Source organism: Meriones unguiculatus, chromosome 14 (genome assembly GCF_030254825.1).
Source record: "Meriones unguiculatus strain TT.TT164.6M chromosome 14, Bangor_MerUng_6.1, whole genome shotgun sequence".
Taxonomy (NCBI): Eukaryota; Metazoa; Chordata; class Mammalia; order Rodentia; family Muridae; genus Meriones; species Meriones unguiculatus.
Window position 1 is genome coordinate 27,685,612 of NC_083361.1, and position 27,329 is coordinate 27,712,940.

Below are 27,329 nucleotides of genomic sequence, written 5' to 3' on the forward strand. Positions count from 1 at the left end.
CCTGTAGAAAATGCTTCCACACCTGTGTGGAAGAGAGAGCTCAGAGTTATAAAATATATCTAGTGATTCACTTTCACATTCAAAGAAAATGCAAATGTCTCAGAGATTTTAATAGGATGAAACTGACACAGATGTGAAATCTGAGGTCTATAAGAGATCTATCCTTACTTTGCAGAAGCAAATGACCTTCTCTCCCCCCCCATCTCTCTCTCTCCTTTCTCATATATGGATGCTCTTTCTAGCACATAAAGGGGCATGTTTAGAATGCTGAGAGGAAGGATCCCTTGCCAAATTGCTCACACCACTCATGAGAGGAAATTTACTATTTATTGAGTGCTGGCCACACACAGGGTCAGCATTGCCAGGAAACACTTTATCCCAGCATCTCCACACAGACTAGAGGCTGAGGCTTCGAAATCTGGATGGCACTGGCCTTGGTCCTACAACATGGCAGGGCTCAAGCCCAAGCTGATATGCTCCACACTAGGAGTCCTTCTGTCCAAGCTGAGGTGCCCTGAACATGAAGGCCTGGTGCAGCTTGCACATCCCATGAGCCTGGTAAGTTCCTGGCAGTCACCTGATCAAGAGCTAACGCCCTGCCCATCATCATACCCATTACCATGCCATAGCCCTCAGGGCCTGTGCCAACTAATGAACAGGCTAGCCTGCTTTGGCTACATTCTATGGGCCTGAGCTGTAGGCTCGGTACTGATGCCTCGTGCCAGAAGTCAGAGCAGCCAGGGGCCTCAACACGACTGGCCTGCTTCTCAAGGAAAGCTTCTAGGACCAGTGGGGTAGGAGAGTTAAGACATTCTGAATTTGGAAGTCTGGTGTCAATGAAACTGGAGTTTAAGAAGCCTGGTGTCATATCCTGCTCTCTATAGCTCACGAGATCTATAAAGAACAGCAGGGAGATGAGGAGCCCTTTAAGGGTTCTGCTTGGGTTGCCTTCACAGTGGCATGGAGATGAACATGGCTGGGTCAGGGCAACATTAGTCAGATTCCCAAAGGCCTGGGCACGATGTGCCCACTCAGAAGACTAACCAATGCCTACATTCTGACCAACAGCCAGATATGCTCTACATATTACACCTGACCAGAAGGTCCCAGAATCCACTGCCACAAGGGACCTTGGTGTCTCTATCTACAAAATAAAGGGCTTAATGTAACCAGTGACTCCCTCACCAGCATGCCTTCCAGCCGTGCACAGACCCTGGCTTTAGAGACACGCATGGTTGGTTCATAGACTGCACATGGAATTACCTGTGGAACAGGCTTTTCCCTGGCTGGTTATGTTCTGCCTTGGCGAACCCTCCCACCTGCCCTGGGAAGAGCTAGAACTTTGTCACGTGCTTAAACCAAAGTCTCACCTAGCACTAACTATAGCAATCCTAGGATCCATGGTGGAGCAGCCTGAGTCCAGGCACAGACTTGTTCCTTGACACAAAGCCTCCCTTTGTGATCAGTCAGAATGAAGAAATGACATCTTCCTGGAAGATGTCATCAAGCCAGGCAAAATCTAAGAAGCAGGAGACTTCCGGTCCCCGTGGACCTGATGCGGTGGTACGTGTACCACCATGGATCCCAAGAGCGTGGCAAGCCCAAGGGAGACCAGCTCAGGGGTCTTCCTCTCAGACGTTCTCCACGTCTAGCTTCACTGATTCAGGGTCTTCCCTGAAGAGCTATGAACTTGGACTGGGCCTGGAATGTTCTGGGCACTCAGGAATCAGTGTTGAATAAAGGCTGGTGTCTCTGTGGGAGAGTGGCTCGCTTGGCATGCGAAAGGTCTGGGTTCAGTTCCCGGAACCATTAAGCAAAGTGGTCGGGGAATGAGTGAATCTAGAACCTGAGTGAATCTACCATAACATGGGATGGCCCAGGAGCCAGGAGTTTAGTTAGAAACGTCAAGGCAAGTTCCAACTTCAAAGCGGCATTCGAAGAGTGAAGTCTCCACACGCCAGCCTGCTGGACAGAGGACAAGGGTTCCGATCTTGAGCCAAGTCTGGGATTTACCTCAGGCAGCCAGGAGCTTCCGATTGAAACAGAGAAATGTTTTCTCTTAAAGGTTTCCCAGTCAACGCCTCAGGGTTTTCAGTCTGGTTCCCTGACTTTAACAGAGTTAAAGGCACTGGAAAAAAAAAACAGTCTCTGAGCTTCAGTTTCTGATCTAAGACTGGTGCTAGAGGCTGAGACTGTATCTTAGTTGGTAGCATGCTTCCCTGACACACCCAGCACCACATAAAACCAGACATTGTGGGGTCTGCCTGGAACTCCAGCACTTGGGAGGTAGAAGGAGTCTCCAAAGTCCAAGGTCACCTTCAGCTATATAGTAAGTTTGAGGCCTGCTGGGGATCCATGAGTCCATGTCTCAAAAAATATTTTTTTTTAATTTAAAATTGACCCAAATTTGGAGCCTACTTCCTTAGGATGGGTTTGAAGGTTAAATGAGATAATACGGTAAAGGACTTAGCCCAGCATTAGTTCTCAGCACACACTTGGAAGTGGCATAATTGTCACTGCCTCGTTAGAGTGAGTGGCGAGGGACACACCTGGAGCCCTCTGCCTGACATAATCCTCCCAGAAGAAGGAGAGAGCATCCTTGGGCACACCTGTTTAACCTTCATGCTTCAGTTTCATGCCACATAAAATAGGGTCAACTTTGTAGACTAAGAGAGTTACCCAACCAAGCAAGAGCCTTAGGATAGGTAACTGTCACTAAGTAAGAGGTAGGGCTGATTTAGTATTCTTTCCTTATTTTCTCATAACAGACTCCACCCCATCTCCCATCCCTTAGCCCAAGGTGTAGGCTCAGTATGCATGCAATCTGCTCCCCCTAGGTCAAGCCACCCCTTAAGCCAGGTGGGGCAAGCTGAGAGCTGCCTGTCGCGGGGGACCACTAGAGAGCGGACCACCACGGCCCAGTCGGCTGTTCTTTGTCCTGGGGCGGGATTCTTCAGAGCCTCCCCCGCACCTGCCGACATACTTCCCTTTTACATAAGCTCCTGTTCCTTAAACGGAGAATCCTGATGAACAGCAGCCCTGAACAGATGGCTGCTTAATCACCACGGAGTCTTCCCAGGAAGGAGAGCTAGCTACCTTTGGTAAGACCCAGGCAGCCAGGGCAAAGCAAAGGGCAGCAAAGTGTCTGTAAACAGCAGAGAGGGGCGGCTGCTTGCAAGCCCCTGGACTAGTACTCGCAGGACACAGAAGCTGCTAGAACCAAGAGAGAGCAGCCTGGTCCTGTGGTCCCTGGCAACAAGCTGGCCTCAGACCTTGTCAGAAGTTTCTGAAAAGTCGAAGGAGAAAAAGATGGAAGGTCGGGGTTGGTTTTCATTGAATTCAAAGAGGTACCACACCCCTCAAAATTAAAATTGCTAATATAGCTCTTTGGAGGAGAAAAAGGGAAAAAGAGGGGAGGAAAGGAAGGGAAATTGCCTTGTTAGTGTACTTCCCCTATTTGTAGGGCCTTAACCAACTTACACCATCATCCAGAGAGCCAGGTGATCTTTGGTCCCCTTTCCAGACAGGAGACTGAAGCTCACAGAGACCCGTAGCCCAACTCACCAATCACATAGCTCATGCCTCTGCCTCCCCCAGCTCTTGTCTTCATTCTAATTCCCTGGCCTGGGGGCTCCTGTCATGGCTCATTTCTGCTGACACTGATCCCTGAGCTTAAAATGGCCAAAGGACATCATTGTCCTGCTCCTCTCTCTTCCCTGACCAGCTGTCACAGGAAATGGCACCCTTGCATAGGAATGGTCTGCCTGAAGACAGACAGGAGAAGCAGCTTCAGTTACCCCAAGTGTGTTTCAGGGCAAGATGCCTTCTCTCTGCCTAAAACTTTTTAATTGTGGGAGCTGGTGAGATAGTTCAGTGGCTTCAGTATTTGCCACCAAAGCATGAGGACCTGAGTTTGATCCCCGTCACTCACATGCCAAACCAGACGCAGTGACATGAATTTATAATCCCAGTATTCTGGGAGCAGAGACAAGCAGATCCCTGGGGCTCATTCAGCCTCACTTACTTGGCAAGCTCCAAGCCAGCGAGAGTTCATGTCTCAAAAGACAGCCTGATGGCACCTTGAGGAATGACTCCAAGACTGCTGGCCTCCACACACAGACATATACAAGCACTCACACACAGAGAGGCAAACGCAGAGGCACACGCAGAGGCACGCACACAGATTTGCAATCTCCAAGAGCTCTAAGGGAGTCTCAGACCACATGATCAGGCACACCTGCCAGAATCCCACGGGGAGCTGGAGTTTGTTTTTGTTCTTTGTTATCTGTCCCAGGAGAGTCTGACTTAACAGGTAGAAAGACTGCAGTGCCTGGCTCATGGTACTGAGCTCAACAAAGTTATCTCTGCTGTCTCATTACCTTCTAGGGCAGCACCCTAAGATAAACTGCTTTTCTATCTTTAGATACATTGACCCAAGCCTTCTAGTAGAGTCTCTTAACTCTCCCCAGGAAAAGAAATTCTACTTTCAGGTGAGTTTTTAAAGTTGCCAAAAATAATATCTCTGGTCTGACAGCAAAAACAAAGAACCAAAACATACTAGTCCTGACCTTTCCTGCACCATTAGCCTCATGAGCAAGCATGCCTAGCCACTTGCCTGTAGCACCCCAGTGTACAGGGGTAGTCCAGACAACTAGTTGGGGAAGGCCTGTCCAGACACAAACATCACCTGGCACAGAAGGGGACATAGCCAAAGCCAGAGGTTGGAGCTTCCAACTTTTGCTAAAGGATGAAATTGGAAGCCACAGCCTGGAATGATGTGAAAATCCTGACCACAGCAATGGGAAGAGGCAAGATATACTGGGAAAGCCAAGCTTGGGTGTCATCACCAGCCAACCCCAGAGGACGTGCACATCCCAGAGCCTACCTGACAGCCAGAAGGGGCAGGCCTAGCTTCCCCCATTATAGGGATCCCCAGGTAAGTATCCCTGTTCTTTTCCTTTTCCTCTCAGTCGTTTCAAAGAAACTGGATTACCTTTCCTCACTGCCCAGTTTGGTTCACTCCAGCTGGCTAGTGAGAAATGATGATGGGGCGTAGTACTGCCTGGTATTGGAAGAAGAAGCAGGGAAATAAGGGCTGGGGCTCAGGAAGCTGAGGGAACAGAAAGGTGCCCACGGTGAAGCCACGAGACAGCTAAGTCAAGCCTACCCTGTGCAGGGGTACGGTGTCTACTCATAAAGCTAACTCTTGGCTGCTCTTCTCCTGACTGTGACCAGATTCCTGTCAGAAGCAACAGAAGGAGGGAAAGATTTATTTTGGCTCACAGTTTAAAGAAAACAGTCCATCACGGCAGGAAAAGCATGACAGCTGGGACTCCATTGTGGTGGCAGGAGTTTGATACATGTCTTATTACATCACGGTAGATCAAGAAACAGAAGCCAGTTTGGCATAGAACCCTCAGTCCCAGTCCCTACTGCCTATGAGGTCTGCCAAGTAGACCTCCTGTCCAAAAAGTTATCCAACCTGTCAGAACAGCACCACCATCTGGGTACCAAGTGTTCAAATACACAAGCCCTTTGGGAGACATCTCATATGCAAACCATAACAACTAAGATGCTAGGATAAAAGGTGCCATATGTCAGCCCTTTCCAGAGTGACTAGAACTGGGCACACAGCACTGTTCACAGATCATTCCATCCAATGCTTCCAATGTGTGAGCAGGCACCATACACTCCCTTCCCATGAGGACATGGAGACTGAGAACACTAAGGCATCTATACAAAGTCACATACCTTAGAAGAAGCAGAGCTAGCACATGACCCCTGGACAGGCATACTCCACTAGAGTCCCAGCCTTTGCTCAGGAGCCTGGGATAAGGTGGATGCTCAAAACACATCCTCAGGAATAAATGCTCCACTCTGAACCGGGGACTGCTGGCTCCCACTGTGGAGGCAGATGGCGAATGGGAGGAAGGGAGAGCAAAGAGCCTTTCTGAAGTAGGCAGTGCTGGAGCCAAGCCTGGGAGGAGGAGGGTGGAGAAGGGAAGTTGTTGCAGAGCCAAAGCAAAAAGCTAAAACAGGGGCAGTGCAGGTGGCAGGGCTGTGAATGCTAGCAAGGCAGGCCAGCATGGAAGCCGAGGGATAGGATGTCCACCGGGGATGGGGGTGGGAGGGGTCAGAGCCTTTCTGAGCTCTCTACTGAGACCTCTGTCACCTAAAGCCTGGAGTCCTCCAGCACCTGCTCCTTCAGTGTATTATGGGGGCCCTTCAGAGGCACATGCATGTCAATGCCCAGCGGCTTCTCTTCCCACAGCAGGATGAAAACTCAGCTCCATAGCAGGCGTGTTTGAGCTCCCAGTCTGCTCTGCTCTGCTCTGCGTGGATTCTAGCCCAAGCTGAGAATCTAAAATGTTGCTACATACATATAAGGAGCCCCAAGCCCTAGAATACAAGGTTGCCAGGGAGAAAAGGAGGTTCTGGTTCAGGCAAAGCTGGAGGCATGGAGTCCCCCCAGCAGGTACTTCTCCAGGACACTTTCATTGAGCCGAACTTCCCTGCTGAGGGTCCCTGGGCCTTGGTACCCACATTAAGGGCTGGTTTAGCCACATTGTAGCTAACAGCATCATTCCCTGTTTCTCCCCAAGGAGGAGGCATCTCCATTGTCTCTGCTTTGGCTTCCAGTATCCTCTGTGAGGCCCTGGATAGACTCTGGGCCTCACACTCACACTGTCCCTCCTCAGTGAAGCCTGGGCCTCTTCCAACCCCTCCCCCTCCAACTGCAAGGTTCCCCAAAGCTACCAGGCACCACTCCCTCTACTCCTCACTGGGCCCCAAATGCCTGGTTACAGCCCTGGCCTCAGACCACAAAAGGGAAACGGGAGGTCAGGGGGCCAATAATCAGCGTAGGCCAAGTTGCCAGTGTACAGTTGGTTTGAGAGTGACAGCGTCAGACGGCAAAGGGAAGAGAGGTAGAGGCAAGACTTTTAAGGTGTGCAGGTGGTCCCCCCCACCCTCTCTAGGAAAGGATTATGGTATGATGCACTGGGCATGTGACCATGGAGATGACATCCCCAGGCCTCCTGGGATGAGTAGGGATACCCTAGTCATCGCTCTGCACCTTAAGCCCAAACCTAGATCTATTTCAGACCGGTCTTTTAAATTGCTGTAATCCTCCTGCCTCGGCCTCCTGAGTTGTGCGCCATACATGGCTCATGTACTTTAATAACAGTTGTTGTTATTATCGTTGTTGTCGTTTTGAGACAGTGTCTGACACCCGGCTGACCTACATGTATAGCTCATGCCTCTCAGGTGCTGTCATTACAGGTGTGCACACCACACCTGGCTTCTTCGTGGCACTCCTCTGCCCATGAGCACTCATGGTATCATACTGCCTAGAGCCAAAGACCCCGGTGGGTTAAGGGACGTTGGAGACTCCACCCAGCATCCCCTTCTCCTTCCCTGCTTTAGTTGCCTCCAACGCTCTCTCATCCTTAGGCACTGACCTTTTGTTGTCTTTCCTTGATAAGAGCTCCAGGAGGTGGGAGCTGGGGGTCCTGTTTGTCTTGTTAATTTTTCCCCTGTTGTAAATCCAGAGCTTAGAGGGAGGCTGGCTTGTTCTAGAGGAACAGAGCCATCTTTTAAATAGGAAAACTGAGTGGACCTTGGGCTGTCCAGCGAGGGTTGGGGATATAGCTCAGTTGGCCTGCCTCGTTTGCAGGAAGCCCTGAGTTCGTTCCAGGCACCTGTTCCAGGTACAGTGGTGTGTGCCTGTAGTCCCAGCACTCAGAAGGCAGGGACAGGAAGATCAAGAGCTCAAGGGTATCCTTGGCTACATAGCAAAGCTCAGCACCAGGCTGAGCATGAGCAACTTGTCTAAAACCAAACAAAATAAAATCACCCCAGGGGAGCGATGGTGAAAATGTGGCAAGCATGCCTCCTGCCCTCCTGCTCCCCAGTACTGTGGTTGTTGCCTAAATTAGAATAGATGGAAACTAAGCCTTGTCTGGCTTGCCTTACTAGGCCCTAGGGGTCGCTGGGTACCCCGTCTGAAACAGAAGGTCCTCTACATATGTCCAACGTCACTCACCCACTCAGTCTCTGCTTAGCCCACCTTCCTCCAGGCTCTCTCCCATTCCTCCAGCATGCACAAAGGGAGAGGCGCTCTCCGCTTCCTCCCACTTGCCATCTGCACTTCGCTTCCCCCTCAAGATCCGCATCAAACACCGCCACCGCCTTCTCCTCTCCTAGGAAACTTTCCAGGTCTCCCCAGCCCATAGAAAACATTCCTTACACGGCGACCTTCCCCTCTGTCATCTGGACTAGTCATGGACTTCCTGGTGACTGAGCTGAGGTTTCTCAAATGCCCTGCTGCTGCCACACTTGTTTACATACACGTGTGTCTTGTTTTCCTGGCCCTGTAGACTCTTCTGGGAAGAGCTGCCAAGCCCGATGAATTCCAATGTCCTCACAGTACAGGGAACCAGCATAAACCAGGGACACACAGTCGGTACTCCATAAGCCAGGGAACTGGCACACAGTAGGTGCCGGTTTCTCAGTTGACTTCCGGATGTAGACAAGCCACCTTCTCGTTGGCCTCCCCCTGACCTGGCCTCTCCCACACCCTGCATCTCTCCTCCCAGCCTGGCTGTGGCTTGCTTATCTGCACAGGCAGCTGTAGACCTATGTCTTCAAAGGGTACTGGACAGGGCTCTCTAGATGGTTTACAAAGCACCACAGGTCTGGAAAAGTTAAGCGTCTTGTTTTTGTGGCAAACCAGGGATTCGAGGGCTGGTTTCTTCAGACTAACAGAGGAACCACCAGGGCGGAGGTAGAGGTGACGCACAGCAGAAACCAATGCTGGGGCTCGGCTTGCTGGGCACCAGCTCCCAGCCAAGCCACATCACAGAGACCGGCAGAGACTCCGGTGACTTTTCTTTCTCTTTCCCAGACAGGATCTTACACTGTAGCCCAGGCTAGACTGGAATTCACTCTGTAGCACAAGCTCACAAGGCTCCCAGGCTCACCCTTACCTCAATAACCCCCAACCCCACCCTGAGTGCTGGGATTACAAGTGTGAGCCACCAAAACCTGCTTTCAAGTTACTTCTGCTCTTCAGCGAGATAAGAGTCAGGTAGGGTGGAGGAGGGCATGTTTTAAAGGTGCTCTGGTAGGGCCTGGGCTGGACACTGAAGGACAGAATGGTCTTCCTGTCTGCCTCTGCAAGGTCAGAAGGCCGGAGCAACCGCTGTCCGCCTGAGCGGCTGAGGCTCAGGTGAGCAGGAGTCAACAGAGGCCTGACTCAGATGTGTAAGACACACCTTTCCACATGGCCTCACCAACTCCAATAGGCCAATCATACTCCCAGATTACCTGAGGCTTTTTTTTTTTTACAGGAAATACTCACAGAATTCTCAAATCCAAAATCCTGGTCCAACAAAGACATTTACCCTTCTCTTGGTCCCTGGCTCATGTGCCAATCGAACAAGGAAGCCATTTTGAGCTGCCTCCTAACAGTGGTCTTCATGCTTTGCAAGCTGAAGTTCAGCCCCAGTCCCTCATGTAACTGACAGCTGACTCCACACTGCTGTGGCCACTTTAGCCTTGTAGAAGACAGACTTGCCTTAGGGCAGGAGAAGAACTTCTCTTCATGTGGAGGCCTGTGAGACACAGAGCCCACATATGACAGGACTGAGGCAAGAAGCTGCCTCAGAGTAGAAATCTCAAGCTAACTGCTGGCCTGAGTGCAGCTGGCCAGAGAAAGCTGGCAGTCCTGAGGGGTGGGTGGCCCCAGTGGCTATTGACCAGGGCTACCTAAGTCTCTCTGAGACCTTCATCTTACAGAAGAGGAGGCAGCTCCCATGGTAACAGGACTAGCCTAATTCCCTAGTTCCCACAGCAATGGCCAGAGCCAGCTAGTGACCAGGACACAGGAAGTGTGGAGGAAAAACAACCATTTCCTGTGAAATTTGTGGGCCAGAGAAGGGGAAGTTGGTATATGATATTTGAGGATAACACAGCTTCCTAACAGCTGGGGGAGAGAGGCTCTGGGACCTAGGCTCAGGAAGCAAACTACTCAGGAGTCTCAGAAATGTGATTCCAGCCTCTAGACTGCGAAGAGGGAGAGAGACAGAGAAGGCAGACACATGAACCTACCCTGAGGTGACATGCGACACTCAGAGGAGGCAGAGGGTTGGTTTAGTTTTTTGTGTTTTTCTTATTGTTGGTTGTTGTTCTCAGTTGTTCACTGTTGGGGCCTTGAGCGTGCTAGGGACACACTACCACCGATCTTTATCTCCAGCCCTGTTGTGTTTTTAACAGATGTCTAAACACTTTTTAATGAGTTCAAGCCCTCCGGGCCAAAAATGCTCTACCCTAGAGCACTGCACACATCTGCAGAGGAAGGGCCTGGTGGCCTAGTGGCCTTTGTATCTGAGAGGCAGCCCAGACCTGAAGGTGTCCTGGAGCCCTGTGGGAACTCAGGACATATGATGCCAAAGCAGGTGGAGAGCTGCAACGGTCAGATCTTGTCTTGGGTCAGGGAAGGGAAATGGGGGAGCCAACAGGGCATGTGGACTCTGTGTTCTCAAGCAAGCTGGCCAAAGCGTGAGGCCCCTGAAGGGTGCTCATTAGCACTGCATGCATTGCAGGGCTCTCGGAGAACCCTGTGTGGTGGTGACTCAGGTGATGCTGTGGTCATGACATGCAAACCTGAAATGGTCCACAGAGCAAGGCTGCCTGGAGTTTAACAAGTCAGCGTTTAAGATGGCCGGTGCATGCCTGCATTGCAGCATTCAGGACTCTTAGTTCCAAACAGCCTGGACTACATATTGGGGACCGTGTCTCAAGATAAACACAACAAAGTCCAGATTTAACCAGAATGGGTAACCATGAGATGGCTCATGAGGTAAAGGCACCTGCTACCAAGCCTGAGTTCAGTCCCTGGGCCCCACGTGGTAGGGAGAGAGGACCAACTCTTGCAGGTTTTCCTCTGACCTACACACATGCCCTGCAGTCGACTCTCTCAGTCCCATACATATGCACAAATAAGTAAATAAAATGTAACTTAAAAAAATTAGCCAACATGACCGTTCAATTAGAAATCAAGGCAATCTTTTTTGATGTGCCCACAGACCAACCCGATAAAAGCAAATACTCAACTAAGAGCTTTTTCAGGTGACTCCAGGCTGTGTCACATTGACAGTTAATGCTGACTAAGGCAGGGCCAAATGAGAGGCTGGAGACCTGGATCCTGAATGTGGAAAAGGTTCAGAAGTGCTATAACCCTTTTTGCTCTCTCTTTATATGCACACAAGCAGAATCTGAAATAAGGGAAGTATGATGGTGCATGCCTCAGCAGGCAGGAGGCTGAAGTGGGAGGAGCAGGGCCAGCCTGGTCTGCATAGTGAATGAGTTTGAGGAGTTTGTACTACACAGAGTTTGAGTTCCAGGTCAGCCTGGACTACAGGATGGCATTCTTACTCTCCAAAAGCTAAACAAGCAAAATTCTGGAACAATATAGAGACGTCTATCTCCTGCCTAATAGAATAATAGACATTTAAGTGACAGCAAATGGAAATAAATGAAGTATCAAGTGGAATCAGGACTCTCCTCACTACAGTTCTGAGTCCCATGAGGAGCTGGTCTCAACAAAAAGGCAAGCTTCCCACATCTCTTCATTGCCTATGATGATGCTCCAACTGAAACCCTCCTTAAAAGGCCACTGCTTGAGGGCAAAAGTCACTTGGGGAACAATGCAAGTAGAAGGCTTGAGGGAAGGAGGAACTCTGACCCCATTTGTGCTTCAAGACTTCTTGGGCCAATTCCAGAGTGGGCAGAAGAGTGACTCCATTTGTGCAATGGGTATTGCTGATCTCATTGCATTCTGTAAGGGAAGTTGTGCCACTAAATCTGACGAAAAATCCAATTCTGCCTGTGACACCTTGCCTCCAATAGACAATATATCAGTGGTCTCAAATACCACTTCAAATGTCCTGAGTGATCAATTGGTCAAGGAAGAGCCAATCTGAGCTCCCATCAGGACAACTGATAAGAAAGAAAGTGGGATTGGGAGGGAGAAGGAAAAAAGAGGGAGGAGGGAGGAGAAATGGAGAGGAAGGAGAAGGCAGAGGCGGAGGAAGTAAGAAAGGAGGAAGAGAGAGAGGAAGAGAGCATTCCCTACCATGCCCCAGCCCCCTCAAAAGCTACCATGAGTACTCAACTCTTTCTGCTTGCAGCTTGCAGGAGCCATTGACATAAACCCAGGATGTCCCCCAAGACATTATATGAGAGAGAGGTGCCTGCAGCCCTGTTCAAATGTCAAAGCTGTAAACACAGCAAGTTGCCATGCTACCAGCCCGCCAGGGTTAACACCAGCAGCAGGAGGAGCTTGAGCTCAGCCTTCACCTCCTTTCCTGGCCAGCACAGGGCAGTGGATGGGAAGGGAGCCTCTTGGCTGTGAAGTCACAAGAGCTAGAGAATCAGCAGCATTCAGATGGGATGCTGGGCTCTGGGAGCTTCTTAGCCCTACAGGAATCATTCTGTATGAGGCACAGGCTGCTCCCTTGGAGGAAGGTATCCCCCAGGCTCAGACCCACCCCAGCTTTGGTGCTTTGACTTACCGCAGGCAAGCAGGAACCTCCCGATCCGTTTCCAGGGTCAGTACCCTCTATGTCTGCATTTCCTCCCCTAAAAATGACCTGGAAAAAGGGAAGGAAGGATGTAAGGGGGCAGTTATTTTTTTTTTCTATAGAATACAAGCTGCAGGAAAGGATGCATCAAGCATAACCTACAACCCCTAACTGGAGAGTTTCATAATGGGTCACTGTACTTGGGAATGGAAAGATGGGGTTGCTTGCACAGATCCTGTAGCCACAAAGGATGTTACAAGACAAAGCCAGGCCACAGAGGGAGCCTGCCGTGGGCCTTGCCCTAACTGCTCTACTTCATTTTCTAGGCCACCTTTTAGTGTAGACAAAAGGTAGTCATCTGGTTAGCATTCAGTCCAGGTGGGAGGCACAGGCCTCCTAAACTTACTTGGCCTGAGGATTAGGTGCCCCTGTCTTCTCTGGTGGTTTCCTCCTGCCTGTTGGGTTTGCTCACATCCTGCACAGGCCATCTGTCCACACCTTTGAATGCTCTCGCCTGTGCTCATTTCTGTTGAGACTATCCTATTCATCCTCCAAGATGCTTTGTGACCAACAAGCTGCCCTTACCCCTTCCTCCTCCAAGAAGTCCCCTGCTTGGTCCCCACTATGTGCATTCCACACCCAATCCTGGTGTGCAGACAGCAGCAAGAAGCTGGTCCTACCTACCTCACTCTGGGCAGTAGAAGAGCAATTGGATCTGGGCTGCGGCACAACAGCTGCACACTATGCTGGGCACTGACAAGCCTGAGCCTACAGCTGTTGGTGGCCACACCAGCACCTATTTATAACCCTTTCTGCAGTCCTCCTCCACGATCCCAGCTGGCTCAGTGTTGGTGCATTGTCTCAAGACGCAGCCAATAGCCAATTGGAGAGAGATCTTTAAGGACAGTTGCCCTTCCCAGTTTAAAATCTGGGGTTGTGGGCTGGGTGTAGTGGCACACACCTTTAATCCCAGCACGTGGGAGGAAGAGGTGGGTGGAGCTCTGTGAGTTGGAGGCCATCCTGTTCAATATAATGAGTTACAGGACAGCCAGGGATACATAGTAAGATCCTGTCTCAACCAACCAACCAAGCACAAAGTAAAATCTGGGTTTGTATCAGAGACCAAGAAAACAATGGTTGAAATTCTGTCCCCAAGGCTCTGGAGATGTGTTCTGATAGGGAAAGATCCTGAGGCCAAGGCCAGCGCACCCTACAGTACACTATCTTTCCTTAAGGAAGGCTAGAGCTTGGTGAATGCCTGAAATCCCAGCAGTCAGGAGGCTGAGACAGGGGAGTTGCAAACTAAGGCCAACCAATGCTACATGATAAGGCCCTGCCTCCAAAAAAAAAAAAAAATTGTCTGAGCCTCCTATTTTACAACATAAACTCCACGCACGCTGAGAACTTCATGGTCATGTCATTGGAAGGCCCTTCCAACTTGGCATCCCGTGGGCTCTGTGACTCATGCTCTCTCTTCCTCCTCCAACAGAGACGTCAGAATCATCCAAAGCCACCCCAGTTCCCTTCCCCTGAGCACCTCAAGCCCCACCCAGAGTCCAAAGGGAAAGAGCAAATCCCGAGCTGCCAGCTAATGTCACGGCAGCCTGAGTGCCTGCTCAGTCCAGCAGGTGGCTGGGGGGGGGGTGAGGGAGGGCTGCCGTTGCTATGGATACAAAAAATGCTCCTCTCATTCACACCATCTGTCTGAGCCAGGATAGAAGACAAACTGTTGGTTGCCTCCACTCCCCTGGCCTACCTTTCTCAGGGATTACAACTGGATGCCAAATCTAAATGCCGCTCTGAAATCAGGACATATAAGGTCTCTTCGCCTGCATCTGAAGGGTTTCATAATGGGCAGAGCTGGAGAGAGATGACGAATGAGACTTGGAGGCAATCTAAGCCGTATTGTACAGCCACCACAATTAGAAAAAAAAAAAAAGCTGCTTCTTTCTGGCTGAAGATGAAGTTTCAGCAATAAACAGACATCTGCTAGGAGCTCTTGAAGAGAGGCTGCATAAACACCCCAGGGAGCAATCATAAACATGGAGCCCTCTCCAGGATGCTACTGCTTGCCAGGGAAGAAGAGACGGAAGTGAGGAGGGTGAAGGGCAGAGAAGGATGGGGTGGTGAGAGGCTGGGTGGGATGGAGAGTGTGCCACCATAAGAGCAGGGATTGGGGGGCAAGTAGTCAAACAGACAGGAGGAGATCAGCTTGGTCGAGGGTGGGCGTGGGGGTAGGGGGAATGGAGAACTGGCTGACTTCTGCAAAGAACCAAAGCTTGAGCGCCAGAGCAAGCCCAGCATGGAGGAGTCCAATCATGACATTCGTTATGGAAACTGGCCACTCTTTAAAACTGAAAAAAGAGAGGGGTTGGAATACGTGTCTATGCAGGGCAATCTGTAAACAGGTTAACTTCATCTCCACATCAGTCTCAAGAGAAAACTACAATCTCAAGATAAACGTGACTACCTTTTCTTTATAGGCTAGATCGTAGGGTTCGTAAACGTTCCAAGGCTGCATGGTTAGTATTCGAACCCCCATCTGTCCTAGCATGCTTTGTCTGCTTGCTTGTTTTTGCCTCTATCACCTGCATGGAGATGCTTCTCCCCAGTGCCTAGATTTCCCGAATTCCGCAGCTCTAACACAAGAGGATTCTGACAGGAAGCCGTGGCGAAACACACTGAGGGGGCAATACTTGAGTCCTGGCCAACCCACTGCTGACTCTCTGAGGTCCTGTGGGCAGTTTCTTCCCATCCAGGTCACTTCTTAGCAGACAAAAAGGAAGAGCAGAGCACGTACTAGGCAGAAGACTGTGCCCACAGCATGTCCACAGGAGGCTTGGAACGGCAGCCACCAAAGTGAGAGGAGAGCATAAAGATGGAGGCTGACAGGAAAAACTGCCCTGTGGGTTTTCGATAGTTCCTTTTGTATGGGGTGTTTTGTCAAGCATCGGTGTGTGCATATGATGTGGTTCTCTGCATCCGTATGTTTGTGATGGTGAATACCACACAACCTTGTGTGTGGAGGGGAGAACCATGAATCTATATGTGTGTATGGGCCAGTACCGTCTCTGTGTGTGTGTGTCTGGGGAGAGTACTGTGCATCCATGCGTGTATGGGTGAGTATGCACCTGTGTGCACCTGTAGAGAATGTATGCCCCTCCATATGTTCGCCCTTTCACGTGGCTGTCAGACACCCATTTCCTTCAGGAAGAAACTCTTGTCCGTCTACCATCTTTGCATCCAAGTGTGAAAGGTCCAACTGTCCACACACATGGAGCTATCAGCTCCAGGATAGCTAAGGTGCACATGGCACCTTAGCATGAGTCAGCAGCCAGATCCCTCACAGACCCAGGTCTACTCTACTCGGCGAAGCAGTTCTTTTCAGTGACTAAGATCTGAAGAACTCCTCTCTGTGCACGTCATCATCCTCCCCTACTCCTCACCCTCCTGGCTCCCAGCAACCGTGAGATCTAGATCCAATCAGTGCTCAAATGAGTGTCCAAGGCCAGCATTTAGTCTATGAGCGAAGACGAAGTCCCCGCAGCTCAGCACATCGATATGACGGTGTCAAGGCCAGCACAGAGTGTTCTAGGCACTCACTCCTGTTTCTGGCACGTGTTGGCCTTCTGTGCTGGGTGTGTCCGAAACTTGGACCCAAGAGTGTTCCACTAACCTGTGTCTCTAGCAATGCAGGGGCCAGCAACAACTGTCTAGCTCCTGGCTGTCTAGCTCCTGTAGCCAGCCAGAGGACATGAGCTCTAGGTATACCCTGTTGCCCAGGAAAGGGTCTGCTGTAACATTTCTCTCCCCTGAAAGAAATGCAGTCAAGCTATAGGAGGAGAGCTAGAGCTTCAAGGCATCCAGGCAGCCATAGAGAGGTGGAGATCTGGGGGAGGAAGGAATACGGCCCTGGGTAGAAACGTTAATCTACAGAGAGAGGGCACTAAGAGGCTCGGGCTGCAGCCCAGTCAGCAATCTGCTTGCCCCTACACAGAAAATTCCCTGAGTGTGAATTCCAGCACTGTATAAAATGGCCACGGTACATAACCTCTAATCCCAGCACTTGGGGATTATGTGGAGGCAGGGGAATCACAAGATCAAGTTCATTCTCTCACACATAATAAGTGTGAGGTCAACCAGGGCTACATAAGACCTTGTCTTTAAAGTAAAAACCAGCCTGGAGTGATAGGAAAGCCCTTTAATCTCAGCACTTGGAAGGCAGAGGCAGGCAGATGTCTGTGGATGAGGCCATCCTGGTCTATGCAGTTCCAGGTCAGACAGGGCTACATAATGAAACCCTGTAAAAACAACAACAACAACCCTAAAAAATCTCCAACATAACACAGTATTAACTGTGGACACAATGGCCTGAACGCTCATGGAAGCTTTCCCATGGCAACTACAGCAATGCTCAGATATGCACAGAGGGACTAAGCAAGAAAGAAACCAGACCACACCTGGCACCACAAAAGGCTGTGGGCTGTGTACTTGGGGGCATGATGATTCTTCAGGACCTGACAGAGAAGGGAGCATTCCCAAATCAGGCTCACGGCAGATGCAATCCTGCAGCTCCAGTTTATGATCAGAGTGGCCCGATCGCCATCACTTCAGCCAGCGTTAATGTTGGCCACCAGCAAATGGAGGGTCAGTGTCATAGAAGGGGTACCTGATCATCAGGGTCCTGTTGTACATCTGGGGCAGGGGCAGGTGCCCAGAAGAAAAGAGAAGCTAGAGTGGAGAGGGCCAGGATACCCTAGACTGAGGTGTATAGGTGTTTGTCCTTCAAGGTTTTCCCAAGAGGCAGCACAGACCAGTACAATAGAACCTGGAGGCTGGCCTGACTGCTCTTTTGTCATCTCTGGTGGCTCAGCCTTCAGAAAAAAAAATGAACCTAATATACAAACAATAATAGAATCCGAGCAAATCTCAAAATCCCAACAACTCTGAGGTAGTGTCGATACACTACCAATGCACGTGCTAGAGTCCAAGCCTGTCTACAGACTTTCAAGCTTGTCGACAGGTGCCCATGTAGTTGGGGGCCTAGTTTCTAAAGAGACTACAATATGGATTCCTTATCATGAAAACATTTTTACATAAAAATTTGGGGGAGGAAAAGAAAGTGAAGAGGAATGCCATGCCTAGTGATACACACCTACAATCCCAGCTATCTAGGAGGCTGAGACAGGAAGAACTTAAGTTCAAAGGCTTCCTAGGCTTCAAAGTCCACCTGAGCAACTCAGAAAGACCTTCGTTCAAGATTAAAAACATTAAAGAGGGCAGGGGCTTGAAGGCTTGACTAGCACCCCTGGGAAGGCTCAGGCTTTGGTCTCCAGCACAACAACCGACCAACCAAAGACCCTAAAACATAAATAAGCTCAAATGCTGACACTGCAGGAGCATTAAAACGTTATCTTTGCTGAAAAATAAAAATATAAAATGAGCCGCATATAGGTACACATTTGGCATCCCAGCACTTGGGAAGTGGAGGCAGGGGAGATCAGGAGTTTGAGAACATTGTCAGCCACATACTGAGTTCAAGTCCAGCCTAAGCTGCATAAGGCCCTTTCTCAGAAAAGAAAAAGAAAGAAAGAAAGGAAGGAAGGAAGGAAGGAAGGAAGGAAGGAAGGAAGGAAGGAAGCAAAGCTCTTCAGTCTTCACTCAGACAGCAGTGGCAGGAGAGCCTGGCCTGGGAGAGAGGTTTGCTCAAAGAAGGGAAGGGGAGAAGATGTGCCCTGTTCTCTACCCAGCCCCATGTCAGAGTCACAACTTGGTCTTGACGGAGCTGAACTCCAAGCTTGAAGAGAATGACCTCAGCCTCTGTCAGCCACGTGTTACGTGCAAGAGCAGCTGCTGCTGACGGCACACGCATGGCCATCTGGGCTGCACAGCACAGACCAAAGTGGCGAGGGTAAGTGTTGTAAATAGTTCTCCTATTATTTCAGGATGCCTCTGGGCTGACGCTCGCGGTGCTGACAGTCACACGTGCGGGAGCGATCATTTCAATCACGAACCGCGGTCGCACGAGCCTATGACAGTCCCCTCACTTAGAATGCCCCCCTGAGTGGCCTCTGTGCCACTGAGCAGACGCTCGCCGAGCCTCTGCTGTGTGTCCCCGGTGGCAGGCTGTGTTCCTGAGGATCCAGAGAGGAACCGCAGTGGACTCCAGTCTCCAGGGTCTTGCTCTGAGGGACAAACTCTTGAAATAAAGGTTGATTGCTCAAAGAAAGGTGGAGACCTTCTCCAGGTCACAGCAGGCAGCAAGACATTGCTGCAAGGTCACACTGGTGACCAAATACAGAATGAGCATGGATTTTCCCTCCAACCGACTGCTGGAGATGTGGTTCCTGACAAGTAGGCCTGTGTGCTTATCTCCATGTGGACAGGTGACACCATAAGATTACTGATGTCTCTGTCCTATGCAATAATGTCCCTAGTTTTACAAGGAAATGCTCTTCTTACGTCACATGTGCTGGACTGTGTAGAGGGGAAAATGACATAAACAATGGCATCAGAAATCAGCTTTAAAATATTTTAGAAGGAAAAATCCAAAAGGGCCAGCAAGACAGCTCAGCAGGTACAGGTGCTTGCTGCCAAGTCAGATGGCCTGAGTTCGATCTCAGGGACCTCCATCCTGATGGAAGGAGAGAATCGACTCCCCCCAAATTGTCCTCTGACCTCTGACAGGGACTGCAGCACATACTCCCACACATGGACACGCACACAGAAACAAATAAACGGCAGCTTCAAACAAAAAAGAACTGAGAGGAGAGGAAAAGAGAAAGCCGTAGAGTTAGCCTAATGCGGCATCACTTGAACCGCTGGGGAAGCCGAGGAAGGTGCAAGCAGGGCTCATTACGCTATCCTCTTCTTCTGAAAAAATAAAAGCATAAATGCTTGGCTGGATGGTTGGTCTGCTTGTTTGTTGCTTTGGCTTTTGGGGAGTGGGGTTCGAGGCAGGATCTCTCTGTACAGCACTGGATGTCCTGGAACTTGCTCTGTAGACCAGGCTGGTCTCAAACTCACAGAGACCCACCTGCCTCTACCTCTCAAGTTCTGGAGTGTGTGCCACCACCGGCCAGCTGGTTTTGGTTTTTAATTTTGCTTTTTGGTACAGTCATGGCTGACCTAGAACTCATTATATAGACCAGAATGGCCTCAATTTTTGAGTAATCCCCTGCTCCTGCCTCCCTAGGGCTGGGATTACCTCATACCCAGTGCTCTTTGTTGTTATTGTTGACACAAGGTCTTGCTGTGTAGCCCAGGCTATCCTCAGATTCACTCTATACCCCACGCCGGCCTCGAACCCTGGATTCTCTGCCTTCCTTGTAGTAGTTTTTAATGGGCGACTGCTTTGTAGGGTGTTTGAAGGCCCAGTGAGACTGCTGTAAAAGGCTAAGGGACAGGGCTTAGGCAGAGAGCTAGGATTGTGAAGACATGCCCTCACGTAGGGTTCAGGTGCCGTTTCATAGTCGGGTAAGAAGACTCACTCTCCCGTCACTAGGGAACTGTTCAGTCCAGAACAGGGGCTGTCTGTACTGAGCCCCTGGAGACCAAGGGCACCCAAGAGTTTAATCCCCTTTCCCCAATAGCTGGAAGCTGGAATCATCGTGAGACTCCAGCAGTCTGCATCTCAGTTCTCTCATCTGTAAAATGGGCATAGCTCCAACTACTACAGAGGGCTGATGTGGGATGCTCAGGAAGTGAAGAACGAGAAGTCCCAGAATGCAGCATCCTCTTCCAGGCTCTTTAGAGGACAGGGACTGTCAGCACTCCGCAGACTCGGTTTAGTGGGGTTCAGCCCCCTCCAGCCCAGCCAAGGAAGGCAGAGAGAGACCTTTCGGCAGTGGAGAATGAGCCCAGTCAGGCCGCCAGCTGGAGGGCAAACCAGTAGAGATGTGGACCCAGTGGAGAGACTGGAGACAGACCCGCACACACACACACACCCTTTCCTGGCATCACAGGAGGAAAAGATTGGTGCTGCTCTCTGCAGCTCCTAGGAATGGGGCTGTGGGTTTCAGTCACCCAGCAAACAAAGAAGCATACACCAAAGCCTGCCCCACCCCCACCGCAGAAAGACCGAGCCTGGAGTTCCTAAGGGTCAAAGTTATTTCAATGGATACAGTTCTAAAGTACTGGAAAAGCCAGCTGGACAGAGGTAAGGCCAAATGCAGGAGGCTTTCCCCTGAAGCAGCTATCATAGCCAACACCACCCGAGCCCCTCCGTGGGACCACACAGAGTGAGACAGGTGCATCCCGCTGTCGGTTCAAGGGCTTTGTGCTTTGCAAACTCCTGTGACTCCCAGAATCTCTCAAACGCCAGAGGCTCCAGACATGCCCACAGAGCTCCTTCCCACAGCCACTGGGCAAACTGGTAGGAAGCAGGCACAGAGCCAGGACCGCTTTCCCGGTCCCTAAAACACAGAGGACACAACTCGGGCTTTCTGGAGAGAAACCAGTGGGACCTGACTTGTGCCATTTCCCTGCACCTGATTGCCTCTGAAATCCCTGGGACATGAACAGGGGCTGTCCTGGGGGCCCACTGTTGGGTCCACTGCCCCCGCGGAGGTGACGGCCACACAGAAGACACAGGTGCCAGAGAACTCGGGGAGACGAATGCGGAAGGCCAGTTAGTTTCTGGCTCTTTCCCCTCTGGACCTGTCCATGAGGGGACTGTCTACTGACTTCATCCTCCCACTAAACCACTTAAGGCATAGTGGGCAGCAAGAGGCCTTGCAAACGAGAGCTCTTTCCGCTTTAGAAACCCAGGCCCAGAATAAACAATGTGGAAGGAGACACGAGAGTACTCTGGTTTCAACACGCCTCTTCCCGGTCCAGTACAGGCCCTTCCCAGCTCTGCCCACCGGTGAGGGTGAGGCTGAGACTGGGGCTGGCCTGGGATTAAGTTAACCCCGCCCTCTCCAGACAGCTGCGGCGGGGCAGAGGCTGCACCGGAGACCCCAGCCCAGGGCCAGCCAGCCAGCACCAGGCAAGGGCGCCAGGGTGGGATGTTCCTAGGCAGGGACGAAGACAGGCTGCCAGGGGTCAGGGGTCACAGGATACAAAGGGGACAGGAGCGCGCCACCTCGGAGCGTCGCCAAGGGCCAAGCAACCAGCCCGGGTCCCAGCCCGGGTCCCAGCCCGCCGCCGGCCAGGCCACTGACATTTGTCCCAACTTAACTTCCTGTTATCCAGGAGGGAGGAGGAGAAGGGAGGCAGAAAAAGGTAATAATAAAATAAAAATAAACAAGAGGCTCAGTGAGAGGATGGGAAAGGTACGGGAACCCCGATCGCGTGGAACAAAGTTTGGGGACGTTCCCCTGAGCGATGACAGGCGACCTTGCTGCCGAAGGGCGCCCACTCTGCGCTGGTGTGTTGGGTTTTCTGGGTCTAGAATGGCAGTTTTGATTGGTGGAGAACCCACGGCGCGCCCCGCAGGTGGGTCTGAGATCGCGGCCGCAGCGGCGGCGGCACCTGACCCTCCGGGGCATCCGGCTGGGCGCAGAGTCCAGCCGGGACTGGCATAGTCCCCACCCACCCCCGCTCACCCTGGAGCCCACTCCCGCTCCGTCTTACCGAAGGTCTCGTCGGCCTCCGGGTCTCAGGTCGGCGCCTGCCTCGGCCTCTGGCTGAGGGCGCGGAGATCCGGGGCTCCGCGGGCCGCCTGCCGAGCCCGAAGCGAGCGAGGCGGCCCCGCGCAGGCTGAGCCGGCCGGGTGCCTGCGCTTCTGCGAGCTGCGGAGGACCCGGTTGGGGCACGCCCCCATCTGAGGCTCGCCAATAACAAGGCCTCCGAAGGCGAGGCTCCGCCCCGAGCCTGAGACGCACGGCCAATGGTCGTGCGGCGCGGAACCCACCCTAGGGCCCTCCCAGTCGGTACCGGGCTAGGGACCGCTGTCACCACTGCAGTCTGAAGACGCACGTGGGCTGAAGCCCTGCCCAGTCGCGGGAGCAGGCTGCCGCCCCTACCCTGGCCGCGGGTCGAAGACCCAGCTCTGCGAGGTGAACTCCCGACCTTGGTGTTCGGCTGTCAAGGGAAAGGGGAGGGCAGGGCCTCGCGGTGCTGGGCCTAGGCAGCTGCAAAGCCAGCCTCGCTGTCTGCTTTTGGAGGGAGCAGCGAAGAACTCCTAGGGCTGCCTGGCCCTCTTGGGCCCTCATGCCCTGCTTTGCCGCATGCAATCTTCCCTGCTTGGGTCCTCCGTTGAGCTGGCCTTGCTCTGGCTAAAGCTGTGGGAAAGTGGGTGGTGACCCCAGACCACTTGCATTAATCTGGGTTCCTCGCATTTGTCTCTTGGATGTCGGATGGCTAACCTTTGTTCTGCCCGCTTCCCTGAGTGGCCATACCTCTAACAATTACAGAGAAAATTATGAATGAATGGTTCGGGGCTGGGAGTTCTGAGAAGTTAGTGCAGACTCTGTGATGGCAGAGACCAGGAAAATGGGATTCAAGTGGGCAAGCGCTAGGGCTGACTCAGCCCCGAGGCCCAGAGTCCATCACCCAGCTTGGCCCAAATAGCGTCCATAAATGTTCCTGGAACTGAGCTGATCCAGGGGGAGGAAAGCAGGCAGGCTTGGGCGGCGAAGGCAAACAGTACCATGACTCCAGGGTGCTGGAATTCCCCGGGTACCACCCTCTGGAGAGCCATGCTCCTTGGCCAGGCAAGTGCAGGCAGCAATATCCCCACCCCCAAACCCGGGGCTCATTTTTTTTCTATAATCTTTGATGTGTGTTCCTCCTTCCAGCCCTTAGGGTTTCTCTTTCAGCATCCTCAGAATCCAATTCAGTTATCCACAGCACCCGACCCCACGCAGTTTGCACAACTCGCTCGTCTCTGACTCTAAGAGGGATGGCACTCTACTCTGATGGGACTCCAACCATGACGCCATTAGTCAATGGGCACCTTCCATGCATCATTTCAATTAAATGCAGACCTAAATATAGACCTTTTTGATATCATCCCCTTTCACAGATGGCAAGACTGAGACCTGTAATGAAAAGTCATTTACCAAGATCATGTGCATATTAATATGTGTCTGGCTTTGAACCCGGATCTGACTCCAAATCAACATACACAACTCCATGTGGGGCCTCTGTAGCCATTCCTGGACATCTGGTGACCCTGGACAGGAAAGATCTGACTCTAAAAGAACTGCCAATTGATTGGAGCATTGTGTAGAGCTCCCATCTGGCTGCTGTCAGAGAGAGGAGACCTGAATGACCTGGCTCCGCCTTTTATGTAATGTAATAGAGGAAAATGCGCAACCTTTATCCACAGCTTGGCCTCAATGGACGAGGCTCATAGCTACTTGCCTGAGCCCAGGCCAGGCAAGGTGGAGAGAAAGATGGAGGACAGTCATTCATCTAACCAACTAAGTAGATGTGTTTCTTGTGTCCCCATCGCTCCGTAGCGAGTGGCTGATCAGACATAGGTGATGGTATGGGAGGAATATTCTGTATTATTCTTTATTCAGCCTCATGGTCTTACACTATGATAACATTCTGCCTTCAGATGAAAACAAACCTGACACTTTCAGGAACACTGTGAGCCAACTAAGTCTAACAGCAATAGCAGTGCCTAGCACGGAAGCTCTTGGGACAAGATTCCAGTGTGTATTCTAGGCTGGTCTGGATCACAGTGTATCCTGGGATGATCTTGAACTCACAGCTGTCTTGTCACAGCCTCCCAAATATGGGATGACATGCAGGTATCATATGTTGGGCCAGCACAGAAGCCCTGACCAAACAAAAATAAGAATTGACCAGTACTTCCTGGCATCCCTTGTGCCTCTCTTCTGCTGCACCCCAGGCCTTTAACTCATGGGGCTTTGTTGAGAAAGAGTCTTGCTAGGTAGGTGTGGTGGACTGAATTTTAACTCGGAAATAGGATCAGCTGGGCATTGATGGGGCTGGCTCAGGAGAGGAGTTAGCTAAGTCTTGTGGCTTTTGGAGCCAGAGACCCTTATCATCTTTCAGACTTCCATTGCTGAACCGCTCCCTGGGGATGAGAGATGAGTGAGAGACCGGGACAGAGGTGTCAAAACTCAAAACTCAGAACAGTCCCTAGAAGGTGGCCTACTGCATTGGGGCGATATATAACTGTGCTTCAAAGAAAGCGTTATTCCGTGTTAGGGAGAAATGGTATCTAGCTCCTGTCTCAACAGAATGAATGAATGAGTGAGTGAATGAATGAATGAGTGAGTGAATAATGAAGCAGACTCTGTATTTAACAGCAGTCACTTCCCCACCTTGCTTTTCTAGGATGGAGCTTGGGGAGGTTGCCCGGGAGACACAGATGGCTTTAGCATCAGAGGGAGGGAGAGAAAGAAGACCCAGATTCAGCCCTAAAAATATCCTCGTCTCCAACCGAAACAGTAGCCTCCACAGCTCCAAAGCAGCCCCAGCTGGTGGTCCTGCCATGATCAGCATCCACCTGACACCTTCCAAAGGAGCTGCCAAGATACCAGGCATGCCCCCTCTACTTCCAGCCTCCCAGTGTGCTAGAAACAAGGTTGCCGTGGAGCCTGAAGGGTTTTCCCCAGGGCCTTTTTCACGGAGGCTGCTCCGGGGCCTTCCCCTTGCTTTCCCAGCAGGGATGACACTGTGCTCAAGTGTGTGGTTCCCAGGCTTTCTCTAGAGCTGCTATCAAAGCGCCTTGGTGTTCAGAGGAAGAGGCAGGCTCCACAGAGCCCAACGACCTTGTCAAGTGATGAAAAGAGGCTGATGGGCCCCAGGCTGCTTTGACAGCCAGCTATCTTCGGAGGACTTTCTAAGCCAGGGAGTGGGAGCCGTGGTGCCTCCCTTGGGCATACCTCGCAGTGTGTGAGAAACAAGATCACAGCAGCTTGTTCTAGCCTCTTATCATCCCGCAGGCTGCAGGCGGCACCATTGTTCCTAGATACAAGCGCATGAATTCAAGGCCGCCAGGAACCTATCAGGCCCACCACACATTCAAGGAGATTTTTCTGACAATGTGGGGAAGAAATGGAACCAGTATAGGGGTGCGTGTTGGGGGAATGTATGCACATGGCTGGGAATGTGAAAAAGCCAGTGCCGGGGTAGCCGAGGGATGCTGCTATAGACAGAAAGTGGCACTCCAACTAGGGGTGCCGACTGCAGCAAACAGGTGCAGCATGGGTGTGTGGGGGAGCCTGAAGGACATGGGGCCTCACACATAATCCAGCCTCCGCCCCAAATAGAATGAAGATAGCAACGTGTTCTTTCTTTCTTTGTTTATCTTGGGCTTTTTGTGAATTCTTTTCTTGTTTGTTTGTTTCCATTTGTTTGCTGATTGAGACAGGCTCTCCTGTAGTCCAGGCTGGCCTCAAACTGACTATGTACCCAGGGAAGACTTAAACACTGGGTCCTCCTGCCTCCACCTCTCAAGAGCCATGAGTTCAGGCATGCACTGTCATGGCTGACGTCAATACAGATCGTCAAAGCCAAGTGTAGACTCCGAGGGCATCATTATGGTTCTGAGAGACACAAGAAATGAAACAATTTCTCTAAACTCTGAGGATGCTCATGGTGTGCTGGGCTTCGGTTGCTAAAACACACCTGATGCCCATTCCAGAATACACTGCAGTAGCTGAATGGAGCCTGCAGACAGCTCTCGACCGTGCTCCCTGGCCCTCCACACGCCAGCTTAAATGGGCCAAGGAAAAGAACTATCTTCTTCATTCTGGTCCACGAAGGAGATTTACCCTCATCTCTCTGTCTCCCCATCACATATCCACCCCAAAGCATATACGGCATGCTTCTCTGAGCCATATGGCCAAGCAAGTTCCAAGTCAAGGTGCCTGGAATGAATCCCAATTCTACTAATAGTGTGCCCCAAACAAGAAATGTAACTTCTCTGGGTAACAGATACCTCCCCTACAAAAGAGCAATAGTGCCAGGGAGATCCAGGCATAGAAGAGAGGTAAGTGATGGATGTGGCTCCTTTGAGTTAATCAATTGTCTCTAAGAGGGACAGATTCGGTAAGCAATTCTAGGTCAACGACCTGGTCGTTTTCCCAGCATCATACCTGGTGTGTGTTAGAGTTCTCAGCTTACTTTGGGGTAGGTACCATTATCATCCACATTCGGGAGGTAAGACAATGGCATCTGGGAGAAGTGGGTGCCATTCTATACTGGCTAGAACTGTGTCTCCCAGATTGGCTCCAGACTTGTGGCAATCTTCCTGCCTCATCCTTCCCAGAGCTGGGATTACAGGCCTGAGTCACCAGGCCCGTACCATTTCTGATTTTCTTTGCTTCCCAGCTGCCATGAAGTGAAGAGGCCCTTGTGTGGTGTGCTCCCACCATGCTGCTGTAGTGTACAGCTACGGACCCAAAGCAACAAAGCAAGCAGCACTGGGCTGGAACCATGAGCCCAAACAAACCTTCCTCCCTCGCAAGTGCATTGCCTCGGGTGTTTCCTCACGGCCACGGAAAGCTGTCTGTCACACAGCTCTTCTGAGCTCCCAAAATCAAACCTCCTGAGAGGAGTCACAGTGGAGCATTCACCCTGGTCACCCCAGTCACCAGCAGTAAGCGCGTGTTACTTGAACAGTAGCCAGCCTGTGACTGTATGTTTGGTGGAGGACTAAACGAGGAAACCACTTCTTACCGTGGCCTCCACGGTTGTGTGGCCCACTCCCTGCCCTAAAACACCGGTTTTCTGAAAGGCAACGAACATAAAAACAAGCAAACAAATAAGGCTAAAGCTCAACAGTAGCATTGGTCTAGCATGCATAAAGCCCTTGGG

At 51.3% G+C, this 27,329-nt stretch overlaps 1 protein-coding gene across 6 annotated transcripts in view; it reads right to left on the reverse strand.

Moving 5' to 3' along the window:
* Positions 1-22,324, reverse strand: part of Mical2 (microtubule associated monooxygenase, calponin and LIM domain containing 2) — a 179,683-nt gene extending 157,359 nt beyond the window's left edge. For 2 of the 6 annotated variants that reach the window (XM_060367023.1, XM_060367024.1), the window contains exons 1-2: positions 22,161-22,315; positions 12,576-12,653 (exon numbers count right to left, since the gene is read on the reverse strand). The gene's annotated coding sequence lies outside the window, so the exon portion shown is untranslated. Of the gene's footprint in view, positions 1-5,751; positions 5,901-12,575; positions 12,654-22,160 lie in introns of those variants that run through there. The other 4 variants (XM_060367025.1, XM_021627847.2, XM_060367022.1 and 1 more) reach the window with 4 other exon arrangements.
* Positions 22,325-27,329: the final 5,005 nt, after the last annotated feature.